The sequence below is a fragment of the Takifugu rubripes genome, chromosome 14, assembly GCF_901000725.2.
Source record: "Takifugu rubripes chromosome 14, fTakRub1.2, whole genome shotgun sequence".
In the NCBI taxonomy this organism is placed as follows: domain Eukaryota; kingdom Metazoa; phylum Chordata; class Actinopteri; order Tetraodontiformes; family Tetraodontidae; genus Takifugu; species Takifugu rubripes.
In genome coordinates this window covers 11,036,433-11,058,046 of record NC_042298.1, presented here as the reverse complement: position 1 = coordinate 11,058,046, position 21,614 = coordinate 11,036,433, and the positions used below count along the sequence as shown (strand labels likewise).

General features: G+C 46.0%; 1 protein-coding gene across 6 annotated transcripts in view; it reads left to right on the top strand.

Moving 5' to 3' along the window:
• Window positions 1–21,614, top strand: part of diaph2 (diaphanous-related formin 2) — a 258,036-nt gene that overhangs the window by 185,827 nt on the left and 50,595 nt on the right. The window lies entirely within an intron of this gene.

The window sequence follows — 21,614 nt, the reverse complement described above, 5'->3', positions numbered from 1 at the left end:
GTGGAAACCACGCCTGTGGCTATTTTTACCCGGCTCTGCCGCCGCCACCTGTCCCCCGGGGGCGCTCTAATGGGGGCTCCGGCCCCTCGCACAAACATATCGGCCCTTCCCGATTTCATCTCCTGACCGGCCACAAGGCTCTTCACGCGCGCACGCCACCTCTATCTCCTCTCACGGCACCTCTCCTGTTTTGATAACGGAGCGTTTCACTTACATCCAAGCTTCCCTGCTCCCAAATTGAATCAGCCTCGTCCCCGCACTTTTCTCTGACGCGCTTCCTCCGACGGACGGTCCTTTTCTGCGGCTTTGATCAATGGTGGAAATCAGTTGATACCTCGAGGCCCGCTTGCCAGTCTGAGAAGAATAACGGCCTCGTTTGTCTTCAACATTACGAAGAAAGGAACAGATTGCTCAGAGGTAATCGAAGGAGCGGGCGGGCGTTCCCAGATTCGACTCGGTTGTGTCTCCGATTGATTGGGGCTGACTTTGCACATCATCCGTCCCCTTTAACACTATTAACTGTTGCTCCCAGTCAGAAGCGGGAGTTAAACTTGTGCAATTAAAATAAATAAACCAAAGATGAGACCTCCCCGGCGGTGCTGGCTGGGGAACAGCAGGTCCGGCAGAAAGTGCCCCCCCCCCCCGCCCCCACCACCAAACGTTGGTATCGATTTGCAGACTCCTTTAGGGACAGGAGGCTGGAGTGAGAGGAAATGGAGAGGTGCAGATATAGTGCAGGATGGTTCTCCTTCACTGTCTGGAGTTCCTCCCCAGAGCACGGCAGAGAGAAACTGGTTGTCCATGACCTTAAAGACCTCCCTCCCTCCTGTCTCCCCCCATCTCCAGTCCTTCCATCCCATTTTGGCAGGAAATGGAGACAGTGGAGTTCAGATCCGGCAGACATGACTGTGTGTGTGTGTGTGTGCCGATTCTATAAGCTTTAATGATGTTCTTGTGTTTGCTGGGATGTAAAGCTACAGAATGAGCAGTGGTTATTTCCACTTTCATCCAGCCGTAGATGCAGCGGGGTCGTGCCCCTGACTTCTTTGGCCTTGTTTCCATCAGCAGCATGTCTGGTGAATTAACTTTAATATCTGCGGTTTAAAGATGACACGTCTACCCGCGGCGTACGTGCACACATATAGATGCATTTGCCACTTTTGTGCAGCCGTGCACATTTTGTGGCCGGTCAGGTGGCCCGGCTACAGCGTCTGGAGCTATTCAGGGATAGCGTGCTTGTTTTGCTTTTGGTCTGGTTATTTTTGGTGTTATATTTAAATTCAAACAAAGTAGGAACTGACAGTAGCTTTAGACCTTACGTATTTAACGCGTGGCTGTTATATTTAAAAAGCTAATTCAGTAGCGTGACTGAAACTCAATTTACACATTCATTAAATGAATAAGTTTTTTTTTAAAAATGGTGACATTTCCTCAGCACAATACAGGCAAAATACTTTTTTTTCTTCTTGCTTTTGTAAGGGATTAAAAATAAAGAATGTCGGTTCCTCAGAGCGTGAACGATGGAAGAACAACAACAAGTAAAAGTCATGCATTTGATGCTTGAGCTCCCCTGGAAAAGTTAAGTGAGGCTGCGGCGTCTTGACTGCTGGACACTGTGATGACGGATGAGTCGGTCTGTTTCTGGGGGGGTTACAGAGAGGAAGACGGGGGGGGGGGGCGCAGAGAGGAAAATGGGACAAATATTCACAGGCATGCGGATTATTTTATTTTTCATTTGAGGATTGAAAGGCCAATTTTGATTGTGAATCTCACGTGTTTGGCTTTTAAGTAAAAACTGCCCTAAAATGAGGTGAGAATTTGATGGCAACAGCCCATCGGCTGGAGGAGGAACAGGAGGAAGGAGGAAAGAGCTCAGTGGAAGCACTTCATTTGGTTTTATTGATACATTTTTCTCTTTCCATTACTGTAATATATGCAAATGACTGAACGGGGTGTTTGTTCAGCAGTTTAGTGATCTCTATCTGTCAGAAGTAATGGGGTCCACAAAGGCTGTAGAGTTGAGGCACAAGCCCCCGGAGAGCTCTATTTCACCCAAGAGGCCATGGGTATCTCTCACACACGCACTCACACACGCTCACACACAGTTATGGATATGATGGAGTAGAGCCGTGGGCTGAGGTCAGGCGTGCTGGAATATTAATGGTGGTGAAGCGGCTCTGTGGGTGAGGAAAGAGCGGCCAGACTGAATCTTGATGGGTGGCTCTACGGGAGGTGACGCCTCAGCCCGGTCTACCCATGTGTTCTCCATCCTTGATCTTCTGGTGGTGCTTGTGGAAGTGCTGGATGCTCTACTGAAGGTTTATACCCTCCCTCTTGATGTCGCACCTCTGTTTGGAGAAGTCCTCCCCCATTAAGTCCTCGCTTTCATGTGTTTGAATAAGAAATAACTAGGATTATTTACAAACCCTTCATGTTTATTTCTGCTTGTTTGTGCAAGAAAACTAGGTTAAAAGATGCTGGTGGCACTTTAAGAAGCTTCTCATAATATTTAAAAAAAAGAGAGAAAACTGTCTGTAATTCACCACCTTCTGTCACCCCCCCCCCCCCCCCCAATCCCAAATCATGTGTTCTCCCTCACTAATGAAATTCACTGGTAACTATGTGGCCAATTAACTGGAGAACAGATTAACTGTGGAGCCTTTTAATCATCCCAAATTCATAATTTACCCACCCAGGATAAATAAATAGAGATATTTAAATCATACTATGGCCTTGACTGAGTTCTGTTTCTCTCACCTCCGTGAAAATGTTAAAAACAGACGCTGCATTCTGAAACTGGGAAGATTTCGAGGTTTTGATTAATGCATTTTTATGTGTTTTGGAGGGGGCATGTTCGCCAAAATTAAAATTGGAATTCTAATTATCATCATTGCAACGACAAGGCAGAGAATAGGTGCCAGTGATTATTCAAGGATTTCATTTCTGTTATTTACCGGCTGCAGCCTCATTAGCTTTGATGACAAACAGCCTGTAAAATGTATCACAGGTCTGGAATTACCTTAAATAAGACATGGACGTGCATTACCTCACAGCGAGACTGATACCTCCAGTAATGCTTCATTTTAACTTTGAGAAACCTTTTGTCATGCAAACGGTGTTTCTTCTTCTAACTGTCCATGTTCAAGGGTTGTTGCTAACCCACCACAGTCCAAATGTTCATCCAAAAATACAGTTCTACAGATAATTGGCAGTGTGACTGACGAGGGTGAGCTGATGCCACATAAACTGCTGCTTGGAAGGTGTAAAAGAGCCAGAGAGGGTCCCCAAAGCTCCCCGTCTGGGTCGTGTTTACCTGCAGAAGTAGAACCACCATAAACCGGTGCATCGGCGCTGGTTTGCATTCTGATTCTGACTTCCTGGATATTATTGCACAGCCGCTGACATTTACTAACGCTGCCTTTGCTGACAGACTGTATCAGGGAGGTTGCGATGCGTGTAACATATATATTCTCCTGTCTGGTCACCGTAACATTGCCCTGTTGGCCGAGGTCTCTGCTGATTATTTCTGCTCTGCACAAAGTCAGGCTATGGACCCAGTGGCAGAAGCAGCAATCTGCACCTCATTACTTCCCCAAAAGGCCTGGGCTTAGTGCAGGGTAATAGACAGAGACCCAGCCGTCCTCATTTGTCATGGGCTCCTGGGTTCCAGGCAAAGCCCCCCTTGAGCACTTGTTGCTGAGCTCTAATCCTGCAGTAGACACAAGCCACGCTTCTCTGCTTAGCCTTCCCCACTCTCCAGTGTCATGGCTCATGATTTCACTTTCATTTGATGTTTTAATGAAATCCTTTAGACTCAGTTGAATGACAGCCCCATTGTTGGCAAATTATTCTATCAAATGCAAGTGGAGGGGAAAACGTGACTGGAGTTATTATTTCCCCCTTAATATGTGTCAGCAGCAAGATTTTTTATTATTTACAGGCACGGAGAAAGACGGGAGACCTAACGATTCTTCTGCGGAATGATTTTTACATTTTCTCCACGCCGGTTGTCCTTCGTCTCCTCCGGTGATTTTGTCTGAGATCATTGTGCTGTCCCCTGTAGTCTGCTCACATTCGTAGCCCCGCAAGCAATTAGATAAACTTATTGACTGCTGTTGCATGCTGAAATTAGAGTCTTCATTATGCAAATGAGGCGCATTGCGTTCCCTCATGTTTGCTGATTGATTATATGTTATATGGTCGACATTAGTCTCGACTCCTGTGCAGAGACTCGGCCTTGAACAACATAAGCCATGTACTGTGAATAAATGAATGGCTTTATAATGTTATTGAGGCTGTATATCACTGTGTGCTTATTTGGGGGTTTTAGGTGCAATAGAAGTGATGTGGGGAAATTGTCGGCTAATTAAAATGAATCACAGTCAGAAAGAGTAGCAGATAAAAGCGGTAATCTGATGGAAGTCAACAGGGGATTCGCCATTAATTGGCAAAATGAGATTCATCAATCACTCAGAGGGGGAATGTTGAACAGAAAGTATCCCGTCAGAGACACCCACTGTGGGGGGAGCAGCAGGAAATGTGTTTCAGGGACAGAGTCGTGTAGAGAGAGAAGGGTTTTTTCCTCCCTCCCTCTCTCTCTCTCTCTCTATCTCTCTCTCTCCACATGTGGCCCTCAGTAGACGTCTCTCCAACTCATTCTGACAGGCTTTGTTTTTCCTTGTCGCGTTTCAAATGGGGATTGGCTGGCATTCTCTGCCACTCAGCACCGAGACAGACGTGTCAAAACGGTGTTGAATTTCAGCTTTTGCAGGATATTCTTTGCCGATGACATGAGCTGAGAGGCTTGTAATTCTAAACACCTGCTCTTTGAGCGGCCTCAGACACCGTTACTCATCTCTCTGGATGTAGCTTCTCGCTAATATTAGCACTTCAGGAAAAACTATTAATTTGTTTGTTGTTTTGCTCTGCGTAACTGTTTAAATGAAGGAACCAACTGCAGGTGCAGCCAGGAAGCAACTGCACCATAGATGGCATCAAACATAGTGTGCCTGCAAAATGGTGGCCTTCAAAGCAGCTAGCCCGAATGCTAGCAAAGTGCAACCAAAATAACAAGTAATGTTGCAATTGTTAACAATCTGAGAAATAAATCGGCACGTATGATCACACAGTTCTGAGCTGCACCAATCAATGATCTGCTGCTACTTTCTAATAACATCCTACGGTGAAATCCTGACATTCTACAGTTTGAAAGGTCAGTGGAATAAGCTACAGTGGTAAAAATGTTCTGCTTTTTAGTCATCGCCAGGTTAAAGTATCAGGTTACATCACCAAGTGACCCTTTAAAATGTAGCACTTAGCTGAGAGTTCAGTCGACAGCGACTGAAAAAAGCATTTTAAAAATGCAGCGGTCACATTTTCTCAGTCTGACACACAAACCATTAAGTGCTGGTGGGCCTCAGACGTTTCATTCACCATCAACACGGATTCTGAGACATACCGCCACCTGAACCGGCGTCTGACCTTGAATTGTCTTTCTGTGATGGACACTTTTGGTTGATCCCCAGGCTTTTGTCCTTGATGGTTCCTTGATACAGCGGATCTTAACTGGAGCGCTCAGCCTTTTATCTCATTCTGTGGGCGCCGCGTCGATATCGTCTGCACACTCTGACGTTTAAATAGCAAAAAAGGCCTCTGGATTTGACTGAAGGCCACACCTGTGCACGTCCATCCTGTACCTGAGTGGGTTTTCCCGGGTCCTCCAGTTTCCTCCCACATACCAAACACTGGCACATGAGGTTAATTATAGACCTTAATTAGTGTGACTGTGTGACTTGTCATACGTTTGATCCACCTGAATAGGTAACAGGGACGGATGGATAGAAGTAATGGTGAGGAAACTGTGGGTGATGGTGGCTGCAGGAGGCTCTGAAGTCATTAAAATGCTTTGTAATCAACATACTCGTGCGTTAATAGATCATCCGTGTGCACGTGCACATAAATCTCTAACTCCATTTTGTAGCAGGTGCAGCACCAGTTGCAGCAAGTGTTCTGTAAAAGGCTAGAGTTCTAATTTGCACCTCTGGCTAGAGTCTTCACCATGGCAACAGCCGCAGACTCAAAGGATGTGCAGCTCTGCCTGCTGCTTTATTATACCAAAGAAAAGCTAACACCAGAATTAGCCGGAACATATAAATAACCCGTGCACCCAGATGTGTGTGTACGTACAGGTGTTGACACGGAGGACACATCGATCTGTTACTATCACAGCTCACGCTTGACAAGGTGTTGCCACGCCCTGTTGTTGCAAGGTCGATGTCTGTTTCCCACCAAAATATAACCCAGATGTAGGTTAAACACATGAGCTGTGCACCGGGGCATTAAAATCCACATTATTACTGTAAGTGAGGTAATAAAGTGAAATATATGTGGAGTCATTTGAATGATTGACTGTGGTTTTTATGCAGTCTGTGGGCTGAATATGCTCTTGGGCCGCATTTGTGATGGATGCCACAGTCAGGGTTATGATGCCCCGGGCTTGTTTGATCTGTCATATTCGTAAATGTCTGTGTGCAAGGTCATGATGCTCCATTGGAGAGAGACTTCTCCATTGCCCTCCTCCTACAGTCTGGATGTGTAAATGAGAGTTTTAACAAATGGTTGAAAGGGAATTTCAAAAGAGATGGAGATATACTCTTTACTCCGTCTTGCAGATGACTTCAGCGTCCACTCGCTCACCTGTGGAGTATCTGAAGAACAGAGCACTTTCTTACTTTAAGATCTTTCAGTTTCCCTTGATTGTCCCTCGCTGTAACTCTGGGACCGTCAGTCTGAAAGCCCGGAAGTTGGAAAGGGCAATTCCAAAATATAAGGCTACTATCTAGTCTGGAGGGACTAAAAACACTCCTCTGTATAGCGGAAGTTGCAATTGAAGAAAGCAAGAACAACCTCAGGGTAGCTGGGTCCACATCTGAAGACTCCAATGAGCCTTTAAACTCAATTTTATTAAACTTACGTCTAAAATTAGCTAGCCAGCTAACCAGCTTACTTTAGTTTATCAACGGTTTACATACCCCAGGCTTTCAACCTGCTACTGCCAGATGTGTTAGGAACTAATAGCTCTCTCTCCCACTTTACCTTTATGTTAAACCTCTCGAGATGGTGGCGGTGGCCCACTTACTCCGCCACCTGCAGGGCTGTGCGGTTGTAGAGCTTCAGACATTCAGACAGACCAGTTCCTGAAGGAACATGTCTGTGCTGCTCCTTAGTGCTGCCTTTGATACAGGTGATTGGAGCCTAGATCTTCATATAATAGGGTTAGTCAAGGAGTTTCTCAAAGATCTATGCTTGGACCAGTCCTTTTCGCATTATCCATGTCTCCATTAGGAAATGTTATGGGTTTGTTTTTGTTTTTTTGTTTTTTAGAAATTTAGAGGTAAAATTGAGTAAAATGTGACCAAATGTATTTGTGCAGGAAGTTTCTCTCCAACCTATGTAACAACAATAATAACATAATTTGGGTATGTGGCTAGAAATGTGGTGGAGGGGATTACAGGGTGCAGACTGCACCACCAGACCGTCATTGTGTTTGTGTGTGTATCTGTCTGTAGGCGGGGAGGTTTGGGGGGGGCTGAGAGAAAGTGTAGACATGGCGGAGCTTCTAGGCAGGACAGAAAGATAGCTGTGAATGAGGCATTCCCCATTGAGGTGATTAAAATGATTAAGGACAGTGGCGAACTCGTGTATCTCTGAGCAAGGTGACGAGGGACGCCGCGTGCTGCATGTGTGCGCGGTGGAGAATCAAAGCGCCTCAGTGTGTTCTCATATCTGCGTTTGTATGTATTGGGAAGGGGGGGGGGGTGTCACAGATCAAGTTGTAAAATGGGTCTGTGGTGCAGCGGCGCCCACAGGAGCGCCGCGTCTATTCACTGTACATCCGAACAGACAGCCCAAAGTATTTATTGCCACCGTTAGACAGCCGACGCGCTCCATTTTAAACTGACCTTGATGAAACTAAAGTACAGTAGCGAATCCCTCACTGCTAACCTCAGCGCTGTTGTCTGTCATGCTTCTTGTCATACTAGTTGTTGTTAATGGCTCAGTGAAAACCATAGCGACCAGAACTCTGATAGAATTCACTGAGATTTCACTTTCTCTGCTCAGTGGATCCTCATTAATTACAGTTTGTCGTGCTGATTGTCTGTTTCCTGCTGACATCTGTTCCATCCCCATGCTTTCAATGCAAGCGGAGCTGCTTTCATTGTCGGTTTGGAACACGCAACCATTTCTAACGACATTAAACATACGTCTGAACCCAGTTAGCATCGGCGGCCTAGTGAACGTGTTGATTTGGGGTCTATAGATCCCTGTCTCTCACTATCTCGTTACCCCTCTCTCTGGTTTTCAATCTAGCGCTCCCTCTCCCATCAGCCCGCTCTAATCTCCTGAATGCCATCCGCACTAACGCTCATGCCCTCCCCGCGGGATTGGTTTCACGCAGTGATCCCTTCACTGACCAGACAGACAACTCCACAATTAACCTCCATGTCTGACCTGAAATATCTCAAACCTTCTCCCATCAGCGTCCTTATTGGCCCGTAATAGATTTCTAACAGGTACAAAAAGTGGATTGAATTTCAGCTGTCTGGCTCTGCTCAGGAGCCTCACTGCTTTTGGGAGTGTTGACTGTGCTTCCAGTTCTAGTGTGTCCCTAATGACATTCATGGAATCTGTGTCAGGTTTCTTTGTTGTTGCAGCTCAGGGTTGTGTGATAACCAATACGGTCCTGGGACACGTTCGGGGCCTCATCCAGACTGTGAAAACCTCACTTTTAGTGCAGCATAGACGTAGCTTCAGTCCCCAGTGCCCGCAGGTCGGCTGCAGGGCTACAGATTTGGTTTTGATCCAGATTTTCTCTACTTTTACACTTCTGTTAATGAGCATTCTCCTGTCTGGTCCATGTAATCAGAAAGGTTGGGATCCAGTGATGTGTTTAATGCCCTTGCGGTCATTGTGCAAACGTAAGCCCAGTCTGCTGTAACCAGCTCCACTGAAGCTATTGAGATTAGACTCTGTTATTTGTTGCTTTAGCCATTATGATATGATTACCAGTGGACGTAGCATCTGTTTCATGGTTATTATCCTGCAAAGGGTTATGGATTTATTCCACTGGGCTGCAGTCACGTGATCGCGCCACACTGAATCTGATCCCTCGTTCCGGAGCCGACCGGCAGGCTAACTCAGGGCTCCGCAACTTTAATCATGAAGGTTTTTGATGACAGACGAGCACGAGAAGAAAAAAAAATTGACAAAAGGAGGAAAACATAAAGCGGGCTGCTGGTGTAATGGACTGTTAGCTATAAAGGCAACGTGAATATTCCGTTTAACCTTGGGGAGATGTGGGATTTCTTCTGGGAAATAATGAAATGAAGCTGTGGTGTGATGGGTAACAGGTTAACACAGTGGGTATGTGGTAAAGCACATTTGTGCGGCTTGATGACATGTCACGATGGGCTTTTTTATCACGGGGATGTCTTTAAAATCACCTGCTTCAGTCAGAAGCCTTTTCTTCTTCCCGCACTCCATTTGAACCTCCACCGCGCTTGTGTGTGCGGTAATTGTGTCGGTACTTTTAGTTGAAAGGAGAGAAGAGGCTGTGTGGATCACATCGGAGCCAGGGAAGTAATGATTCAACAGAGAGCCAGTAGAAATTATCCACTAATAGATCTCCTGGGAGATAACCTAATCCCCCCAACAATATCTTCTTATCATATTACAGGTGAACTATGTACAGAATGGCTTTCTCTATCTACAAATGAATACTAAGCCCTATACTTACATTTAAGCTTATTAGATTTGATCTGAATCAGAGCGGCATCGCGTCTTTTCCCCAATGCACATCTGATCGGAGTTGATAATCCTATCTGAGATTATTTTTAATGATGAGGTCTGCCACCGTTTCCTGTTAAATCTGGAGATATTTCTGTGTTTGCCTTAAATATCCACAAAAGATCGAAAACTGGCTCACTTACTGCAGAGTGTAATTGGGGCTTCCTGTAGGTCAGTAAATATGCTGTAATCTGTTCATTTACTGCTTTTGTCATCCAGTCAGATCACAGGAGGAAACTTGTCTTGTAATTGAAAGAGTTCTTTTCAAGGTGTGGATTGAAGATTAGTGGTAATGCTCATCGTTCTGTTCTCTTTCAGCGTGTTGATGCGATTTACAGGAGATGAGACCCCCTCTTTTCCCTCTTTCTCGATCCCTCACCCATCTATTACTCCATCGTACTCAGACTCTCATGTTACCGTCTCCTTTCTTCTCTTTATCCCATTCTCCCAGTTTAACTAAGCTCAAAAGTGGGTTGCCAGCCCTCTTTTTATGACTTCGAGAGGACTAGATGGCACGAGCGAGGGAGAGGATTCATCGCTTTCAGAGCTGAGACTGGAGTTTGGAACATTCCAAATAACTCCCTGTGTCATTATTTAGGATTAATATCACAATTACTGAAGAAAATGAAAGCAAAAACTCAGGCTCTGAACAACAAAAGCAAGAGCGGGGTCCAGTATGAATCACCCACCGTTCAAATGGAGTATCTGATTTACATCCCAGTAATGCAGTCATTGTAATGCATCTTACACCCCCTCTTATAGGTGTTATTCCAGGTCTTCAGGTAACCATAGATGGTTATTGACTTTCTGCACTCGTCTAATGTGTCTGCAGACGGATTCAGCAAATTCCTGTAGGCGTTTGTCTCTGCGTAGCTTCGTTTTTTCATTACTTCTGTTTAAGCACAAACCTGCATGAAACCACCTGAGAGATTATTATATTTTGGCACACAGACAGGCCATTTAACACCAGAGGAGCTACCCAATACTTCTGCTTAGCATTCCAGTCACACAGAAGATTTCTGCTGGAGCTAATCTAACTGCCACTTCACTTTAAATACATGAGGAATTATGGAGTCTATTGTGAGTGGCCATAAAACGCTCGGAAAACTCACACAGTCACTATTGTACATTGAAACGAAGGGAAATGGTCATAAATCTGCCAAAGAGTGGGTGAGTTTTGGGCATATTTAATTGCACCCGGTATAAAAGGCCAATATTTCAGTTTCTGGACAGTTTTGGTTTCCTTCTCCCGGCCACAGATTGCTCCTGCTTGTATATTTAGTATTCAGCATCATGTACAGTAAAGACTAGCCGTCCTGCCATCAGGCGATAAGATGTGGCTGCTTCTGGGGTCACAGATGCCACTGATGGGGCAAGTGCAAACAGAAAAGCAGCCATATGGGGGAATCTTTCCCCTCTAACCTAATAAGTATTTGTGCTGCAGGCAGCTTCTGTCACCGCATCCAATCAGCAGAACTGGCCGTGGCTCGCGTCTGAGGGCCCGACGTGTGTCCCAACTCTGTTTTTTGGACTTTTAGTGACAAAAGCTTTGTTAAGTTGAATCTCTGGGCTTTTGTTTGATGAACTCCGAGTCCCTGAATGGTTTAGATTTTTAAAATGGCAGCCTCTGACACGGGTAGCGCATCACATGCTCCAACAGAAATAAGGAAATCTTCAAATGTTTTCCTGTAAATGATAAATCTCTGCTTCTTTTCTTGACTCAACATAATCGGGGTAGAACATGGCTCCCCCTGCCAAACTGGCGCAGCTGGTGTGGCTCACCTGCACTGGTCTTTAATTTCAAATCCAGAGTTTTCCTTTGAAATGCAGCTTTGGAATTGTGCCAGTGTCATCATGTGCTGCTTAATTCCCTGTGTTACGGCTGCAGATAATGACGGGCTTTTTTTTTATTGGCAGTAAAAATGACTTTTATTCCAGCTCTCGATTCATTACATGGAATGGTGTGTTTTTGTGTGCTCGCATTCAGACGCGCGCGTTTGAGCGGTTGCTACTTAGTCGTGATCCACCATTGTTCGCCGACGTGTGTTTTTAGTGTAACATCAAAGCCAGGCTTGGTAAGCACATTTGCATTTTAATAACTGATATGGATTGTTCGTGTGCTCGATAACAGCGTCAGCCCCCGTCGAGCATACGAACGTTAAGAACGCGCTGTAACTCACCGTCGATGCTTCATCAGTTCCATCAGGGACGGTGCGTTCGATGGTTGGGGTGTTGAGTGTCACCACTGAGGAATATGCAAACAACGCAGCCCCACTTCTACCTGGAAACCAGTAAGGACCAGTTGTCACTGGTTGTGTTGGACCACCCAGGTGGAGACCGTTCGCCCTCCCCTCCCACCTCCAGAGGATGAGGCTGGCCATTACCCAGAGCGCCTTGAGAGAATGGAGCGGACAACGCCGCCTGAATGCACCACTGTGAAGCTAATATGTCAAATTTATCTGTGTTCGACTGGCACTCGCCAGGAAATACTGTAAACTGCAGCGATGAGGCGAGCTCACAACAATGTTTGTGTTTTAATTTGCCACCGGTGATGTCGTCAATACCATCTGTTAGCAAGCACCTAAAGATAGCGCCTCTCCGATTATAGACCCTCTGCCAGCAGGTGCAGAAAAAAAGCAGAGAAGAAAATCCAGAACATGCACTGTTTGATTAGTTTTTTCCTACAATAACATGTTGTTCAGCCCTTTTCTGCTCCTCTTTCTCACGCTTCTTTTTTCGCACGCGTAGTGACAATATTTAATCCTCGCAGTCGAGTCTGCGGGGAACTATTCGCGTGTCAGAGCGCAGATAATGCAGACATGTTTTCCCTCACAATCGCTGTTAAGATCTCGTTCTCGGATGTGCGCACAGGCGCCAGGACCTTTTGTCACCGGTTGGCAATTGATCTCGCCAAATTACAAAGATTTTCCCAGATAACAGCGTGTCTCTGTTGAGGGAAAAAAAAAAAGAAAGGTAATATAATTGGCTGAAGAAAGTGAAGTTTAAATGCAGGGGCTCTTGTTTCAGTAGGAGACTTATTTATTTATTTATCTCGCTCCTGACAGCCCTGTTGTCACCACACAAGACGAGACGGACCAGAGGCTCTAATTTAACTGTTTCTCTGTGTTTTTCTTCACATACTACAAGGGGAAGGAGGGCTGCAGCCGGGCCCGGCTCCACGGGGGGGGACTTGTCTTTTGTGGCGGCATTGATTTTAGAAAAGGTTGCACAGTATGGTGACGAGGTAGGCCTGTCAAACTTAGTCCACACCAAAACATGTCGCACAATCAAGATAATTGTCCCCCCCCGAATCTGGAATCCTGAAAGAGACGCTCAGTGCCAGACTGTCCCCCTGATAAATGGTCCAGGTCTATTTCAGCGGCCTATTAGCAACTCGCATGCGTTAAAAGAGCTACAGTGTGTCGAGCACATTTTCGGCGCCTCTCAGAAACTGCAGTGGATCGCCTCTTTAGTCCCTGGTTAATTCCGGGAGGACGGAGGAAACAACAGCATAGCGGAAAGACTCAGAAAAGAATCAGAAGAGGTCAGAAACAAGAACAGGAAGGAGGAGAGAAAACTCGCAGGTAACCCATATGAACTGGAGATGAACACACTTTTACTTTTACAGGTTAGAGGACACACACACATCTGTAGCCAGAGGCAGCAAATCAGCTGTCTGTCAGCGCTCTCCTCCATCTCCTTCTCCCTTCAGAGGCCGATGTCAGGGTCAGGTATAGACTTTAACACACACACAGGAAACTAAACACACCTTAACCCTCATATCCCAAACCGCTGAACAGTTTAAAAATGCTGTGCAGTTCAGACAGTTTATATTCGCCTTTATTTAAAAAAGACTGACTCTACATTTAGCCAACAGACACTCCTGGCATCTGTATCTCCCGTTCCTTTACATTAGATCTATGTTATATGGATTATTACCACATTGAGGGACCACAGCTAACGCGAGGCAGACGTCTGCGCCTCCACTACTGTTGCACATCAAAACTGCCAGTGTTCTGTCACTCATTAAGCATTAATCATCAGCAAATCCACTTTCCTTCCAGCGTTAGTTTCTGTATTTTTCTTTTTAACGCAGCACAACACCCCCCAGTAACACAAAGCCCCTCTGCCTGCCTGCTGAGCCACATGACAAAGAAACTCTTGGGGAGATCGCTCTATCTTACTCTTGATTGCCAGATAATTATCAGTTAATTATTTAGAGCCTTAAATTAATTTGCTAAAAATAGTGTCTGTGCCTCTGTGTTGCCACTGGAGACAGCTCCATTATTCTTTCCTCGCCTTTGTGGGGAGGAATGCTCCAGCTCTCCGTCTCTGACAGCTTCTGCTGCCACTCATGTCTGACTGTAATCTGGAAGGAGGAGGCTGTCTTTTGTATTTAAACTAACCCAGTTAAAGCCTCACGCTTCCGTTCCAGCAGGCCGGATTTCTCTCCACCGTGTTCGACGCGTTTCTGGTGAAAGCTGCGTGAACCCAACAGCGCATCCTCCAGCTTTAAGAAACTGGACTTCAAATACCAACTTGCCCCCCCCCCCCCCCCCCCCCCCCCCCAGCAAATTAACTTCACGCGCCTCCGGTTTGCGTTTGCAAAGGCATTTTTTGCGACACGTCGCCCAGCAAACGCAGCGTTTCCCTCCCTCCGTCACTACAGCTGCTTTCCAGAATGCTTTGGTTAAGAGCCTTTTTCAGAGATATTGAAACAAGAAAAGTTCACTAAACTGAGAAATGTGCTGTAAGTCTAATAGGATTCATCGTCTTAAGTAATCGAAATGTACACACACACACACACACACACGGAGGGTTGTGGGGCAAACAGGCTGACCTGCTGAAAGGGTCTGTGCTGTGGTAATGATAAGGCTATTGAATGGAGCTGTACTCTGTCATGCTGCTGCTGGGCAAGTGGTCTTACTGAAGGAATCTGATCAATATATTCTCTCTCTCTCTCTCTCTCTCTCTCTCTCTCTCTCTCTCTCTCTCTCTCTCTCTTTCTTTAGACCTGCTCTATATTTTCTACCGCGTGACGTTTCACTTAATTTTTGCTGCGGATTATTAATAAAACGGTAAAATCCATACACCATTTCCCTAAAATGCAGCCCATCATTTTTCATAATCAGGTTGAGAATTGAGCCATTGATTTCACGTTTCCTCCTTTGGTTTTAAATTGTCGGTTGGACTGATTATGTATTTGGCCTTTCTCACGCACATTTGACTAAATGGAGGTGTGAGTTAACCAGACTGACCATAGTTTGCCCGATTTGCAACTCTCTGTCCCCAGATAAAACAGTTGAAGATATATTTCAGCACTGGGGGGAACAGTTCCTAATCTAGGCCTCGCTGTCGGTTCTGCTGCTGTTTGTGATGCAGAACATTTAAATGGAATTTTGAAATAGCTTAAATGTGTGTTTTAGTCCTCATGCAGTATTCTTTTTCCTATTTCATTTGCCAGTTCTGACCTGTGTGTGTGTGTGTGTGTGTGTGTGTGTGTGAGTGTGAGTGTGAGTGTGTATGTCTGTGTTTATTTTATTCAGTTCAAGTGCCGCTGCAGCTACATTTTCATGCTATAGAGAGAAACAGCTGCTGTGTGGCTCCCACACATTGTTCATCCTCCCTCAGCAGTGAAGCCAACAGGTCTATTAAACTGATAATAACATCTGAAACTCTCAACTCTGGGCCACCTTAGATTATTGTTGTTGTTGTTATTATCATTATCAGTGTTGTTAGCATTATTATGATCATTAGTAGTGCTAGTAGTCGTAGTGGTGGTAGTAGTAGGAGTAGTAGCAGTAGTGGTGGTAGTAGTAGGAGTAGTAGCAGTAGTGGTGGTAGTAGTAGGAGTAGTAGCAGTAGTGGTGGTAGTAGTAGGAGTAGTAGCAGTAGTGGTGGTAGTAGTAGGAGTAGTAGCAGTAGTGGTGGTAGTAGTAGGAGTAGTGGTGGTAGTAGTAGGAGTAGTAGCAGTGGTGGTAGTAGTGGTAGGAGTAGTAGTAGTAGTGGTGGTAGTAGTAGTAGTGGTGGTACTAGTACTAGTAGAAATGCATCATCAAAGATAGCACATCAACAACCATCAGAGCTAAACCACGACCCTCAACACTAACCTTAACTTTAAACAGCCCTTTGCAGTTGTGAGAACCAGCCAGAATGTCCTCACTGCTGATTTAGATTCTGGTCCTTCCTCACTACGTAGTGTATACAAGAACACACACTATGTAGTGTATACAAGAACACACACTATGTAGTGTATACAAGAACACACACTATGTAGTGTATACAAGAACACACACATGTCTCCGTTACTGCTGAAGAAGAACAAAAATCACTCAAATACAGAAACGTTCACGTACATTTCCAATCTTACCATTCCAATCTTACCATTCCAATCTTACCATTCCAATCTTACCATTCCAATCGTATGGGCCGCTTGTGCGTCTAAGAAACGGCACAGCTTTTTTTGTCCGGGGCGTCCTGCGACACGACGTGTTTACCGATGAGATCGTTGTCGGCAGAATCCGGAGACCTGACCTTTCACAGTTGGACAAGCGGGAACCATGTAAACACTGGATTTGCATGCTCGTGTTTCTAGGCGAATATCGCAGGAAGCCGACACTCTCGGGCTCTGATGTGACATGCTATTGATTTCAACGAGCATGAAAGTGAGACCATCAAAGCATTAACGGTTACTGTCGATGTAAATAAGATGCCATCGTGCGTCTGAATGTCTCTTCCCCCCCTCGCTTTTTCTCTCCTTTTTTAATAACCTTTGCATGATTCAACAGGTCAGTCCCAAGGATCTAATCCCCTCATACCTCCACTCATGTCTAATTTATCCTCTTTCCTTTTATCAGATGTAGTCATTACACCCGCCTCCCCATTAGGCTCTTCCAACACCAGCTGGGTCCTGAATGCTTAAGAAGCAGAAAGTTTCCCCCACACATATTAATATTTCAGCCACAGAGAGGCAGAATAAATTGACAGTAAAATTGACATCAAATCTGGCTTTTAATTTTAAGAGTGGAATGATGTACAGTCTGTAGGGGAGATGATGGAGAGGCGTAGGGAGACAGAAGGTCACGACCCCTGCGCCAGTGTAATACCATTCACGGCGTGTGATGAATGGGAAATGCAGCCTCTCGCTAGTTTTTGTAATATATATATGAAGAGGCTGCCAGTGCTTTTCTGCTCTTCACTTAAAATGTCTTCCTATGCTTTTAAACCAGATCCCTTCATTTAAATCTCAGCACCAAAATCAGTCGAAGGCGGAGCTTTAACGGCACAACGGCTCCCTGACCTCCTCCCGTATTACATTAATTACACTTCAGAAAGGAAGGGGAGGGGACTTGGAGTAACTGTACACAGTTGGCACCTCTGGTAATAAGAAAGGGGGGGGGGGGGACACGTGTGTGTGTGTGGGGAGGGGGGGTAGTGACAAAGATGGATCTGCGAGTTTCACTTTGGTACACTGTTGAGTTTCATCGGGGGTGTTGGGCTGATTAATCTGGACAGACTCCAAAAGTCTCCACGCTGTTGTCACACCAAACCATCCCGCTCGGAACAACTTTAATTATTTTCAGCGTTTGAAATGAACCTTGAATCCTTGAATCAGACCTTGGCTGGAGTCCACACGGAGGCCTTTGCTGCCTCAGTGAGAGCTGTTAAACCTGGGCAAGAGGCTGTGGGTGCCAGTCCTGCTCACATACGGTGAAAAACCCAGTAGTTTGCCTGGCATGGATGTGTTACCGGCTGAGAAAGAGAACCTGGGGGGTTCCAGCTCAGCATGGAGCGCTGCCCAGAGGACCACAACTGTTAAGCCCCTCAGAGAGCCGCGGCGTCGGGTTAAAAAGTCCTTCCGGGTGACTCAGCGTCGACACCTCATGCCAGATGAAGAGAAAAGAAAGCGAGCTCGCTGGTGATTCCTGTGACAACCTGGATTAAAAGAATAGCAGGGCTCATTTTGAGAGCAGCATTCACCACCAAGACAGGTTTTTAGAGATGTAACAAGAGCCGTCGCTTTCATGCGGGGCTGCGGGCGGCTGCAGTGTCGTCTGTTTTCTAACTTTCACACAGTGTGGTGCCACTACACTTTATTCCTTCATCTCTCTATCCCGCCTCCCTCCTCCACGATTGGACGCTTCCAGTCCTTCGGCAGATTTGGTGTAATTTGGTCCTCGGGGGCCGTTGGCAGTAGGTGTGGGGATAAAAAGAGGCAGGGACGGCAGGATTGTGAGGAAAGCAGGCTTAGTGTGTGGCCTCGGATGGAGGGCCAGCGAGCAGAAAAAGCATTAAATAAACATTAATGCAACTGGGTTACAGGAGATGGCTTTTTGGGGCCCCGCTGCACTTTAATAACTCTCTCATGCACACAGGTAAACAAACCAGGTAATTTATCCCCATGTCAAAAGGCCATTGTGAAGACTTGCTGCCTTTTTTAGGTCCCTAAATGGCTCCATCTCTGGGATGTTATTATGCTCTTAAATGGAGTTTGACTCCGCACATCTTGTAAATCTGACTCAGACGTGATTGTGATGACGATGGCGTTTAAGTAAGTGGCCTGAGCCGCAGCTCACTCACACTCAGCGCCCTTGTTGAGGCACGTCAACCAGAGAATGTGACTGATTAAATACCAACAACAAGTGACAAGGCCAATTAGGGTCGATTCAACGGGAGATTTCAGGGAGCGAATTTCCGATTAGTCAGAAATACAATGTGTGTTTTGTTGGGAACAAAATGTCACGAATAATTAGGAGCAGAATAGAATAAAGTCGTGACTTCTCGGCCTGAGCTGAAGCTCCATAAGAAAGATATCAGCACATATGGTTCGTGTGTTTGTCTTCTTGCTTTTCCCAAACTTTTACTCTACTTTCATGACTGTATCTTCAATCCTTTAACCCTCCACCTTCCTGTTTATGTGTTGTTGTTTACTGTTGTTATTTAAAGGTAGACATACTGCTTCCCTGATGGTTTGCGAGACCAGAAGAGTATTTTCCAAATGAAATGAAACACGAATTTAGCTGTTAGCTTCATGCGAAATCCGTGTAAAAGAATGAATAAACAGTTCTGATTACTGGATTTGCAAGATTAAATATTCTCATCATTGGCAGAGCCCAAGCGCTTCGCTCTGGCATGCACATGTGCAGCCATCCAGCCTCGGAGCAGTCCTGCACTGCGTTGGTGAGGTTCAGAGAACAGGAAGTGCAGGCAGTAGCGCATCTCGGTGGACAGCTGTAGGAGGAGAGCAGAGACTGACAAACAGTGCTGGGACGACCAGAGGCTGTGTGATGCTTTACCTTGAGACCCGTCACCTCTGCTCCCTGCTCCGCTCAGAGCCCCAGTGATGCACATTCCAGACAGCAGAGAGCCAAAAGTTCACTCTGAGTAGGAGAGAAGAAAAGGACCCATTGTTTGAGTGAGAGGATTTAATTGAGTGCATTTCAAGGGGAAATGTAGAAAGAGAATTATAAAGAGGATGCGTTTGAAAAAGACAGGGCTGGACTGGAGGAGGAGAAACATAAAACAGAGAGAGACGCAATCCACAACCTGGAAGTGGACATTCGCGTACACACCCTTATCATGGAGCAACTTTAAACCCACCGGTGTTGTCTTGATTTGATCACTTTACACATTAGTGCAGATCTGGTGTCTCGTGCAGTCTGGCAGTCTAAATATGATGTGGCCCCGCCCTGGAAATAAGCCTTAATGATCTGTTACCACCACAGATCAGCAGGCGTAAATCCACAGGAGCTGGTTTTAACACTGTGTGTGTGTGTGTGCGTGTGTGTGTGTGTGTGTTTTCTTGTACTTGCTGCATACTGAGCACCAAAATCCTCATTCTACTACCAAAGTGAGGACATATTTGAGAAGAGAGGACGTTTTGGCTGGTCCTCACTAATGAAGAGGGCTGATTAAGGTTGTAAAGTACATTTTGAGGGTTAAGACTTTTAGTTTCAAGGTTGAGGTTAGAACTGGGTTTAGATCAGGGGCTTAGATGGGGTGGCGAGGGTAAGGAGCTGGGTGGTGCATTATGCCTAGGAAAGTCCTCACAAAGGTATAAGTACAAGGGTGTGTGCGTGTGTGTGTGTTCTGTTCCTTCTGCATCTGTTATGTGTGTTTGATGAAGCCTGCACCGTCCCGGCTGCTGCAGGATCAAGTGTGTCAGGCTCCATCAATATGACACGACTTTGATGTGGAAATACAAGGAGCCAAAGCAGAGGCAGCCGCAGACCAGCCACCAGCGTGTGTGTGTGTGTGTGTGTGTGTGTGTAAGAGGGGAAGAGAGACCTGCCTCAACCAGCACTTTTCCGGGCTTTCCTTCACTAACATGACTGACTGGAGGCAGCAGTCCTGGCTCGAACAGGTCCTGAGATATGCAGTGCTGCGCTGTATCCAGGTTTGAATCGTCCTGGCTGTTATTGATAGATTAGCATGTTTCAACAACACCTTACCCTTCAACATCAACACTCTGCAGCTCCTGAGCTTGAATTGCTTCAGTAAACACATGCTGTCATTCACCGTGTCTTTATTTATTGTTGCTGGGATGACATTTTTAGAATAGAGCAGCTATAACTCTGCTGCTGCAGAGCTCTTTGAGACTTTGGTTGTTGAAGATCTTTGCGGAGAGAAGCTTCACTTTCGCGCTGCATCTGTCTGTGAGGGCCTCTGAGTTTTCACACACACGGGGAACGAGGGGGGGTGAGCAAAAGGAAAGATGAAGGCGATCTGACAGAAGCAGGCAGGATAAATCGGGGCCGGGCAGATGGAGACGAGGAAGTTCAGAAGTGGCGGGCCTGTGGGTGGGCGTGCTGCTAACCCGAACCACGCAGCACCAGCATGCAGAGCGATAATCTGGGCTACACCGCGGTGGCTTTTAATCTCCAAATGCGCACATGTACACATGGTATGTGCCAGTGTTTTCCTCACGTAGACATGGAAGAGTTACCCTGGGAAAGCCCAGCAGACCTCGGATGGTAGAGCACAGTGAGGAGAACAAGAGATTTCACACTGTAATGGCAGACCGCTGACACAGAACAATGTCTTTATAACACTTTAGCCCTGACAATCACAGGCCACATGCAGCAAAGCAGCCTCTCTCCGTTGCCAAGGCGACTGCACGCGATCACTAATTGCCTTAAAACTCAAACTCACGATGCGGCGAACAAGGAGCAAAACATGAAAAAGTCAACGATGTGTTTCTTTAGTAGCGGTTGCCTGTGCTGGATGTTCATTCACCTGTTTGATGCCCCGTCACTGCCTTCAGAGCTGTTGTGAAGAGGGAAATGATGCTAATCGCAGCAGACGACGTCTTCCTACGCTGCACATTAACAGAGGTCTTCTTCTCCCTGCTCCTGGAAAATGAACAGTTGACCTCTGACATCTTGCAAACAATTAGTACAATTAGTGAAATTCCCAACACGGCAGCTGAGAATTATTTCATAGAGATAAGATCTTCAAAATTCTGATCCTGATTAATCTGTGACCTGTTTGAGATGGATGATTCCCCCCCTCACACACACACACACACACACACACGTTTGAAGATTTCTATTTTTCTATTTTTACACACGCATCGGCGCCTGCTCGTGTTTGGCCCCGTGGCTCCGCCCTGAGCCGAACCGTAGCGCCCAGGTGTTGGAGTGCCGTGTGAATGGGGTCAGTCGCCGCTGTGAGGATGCTTAACTGATGTTGGCTGTCAATATCCATTCACCGGGAGAAAAGTGCTCTGCCTGTTCAGTAAATTACCCGGTGCGATGTGAGCTGTCAGG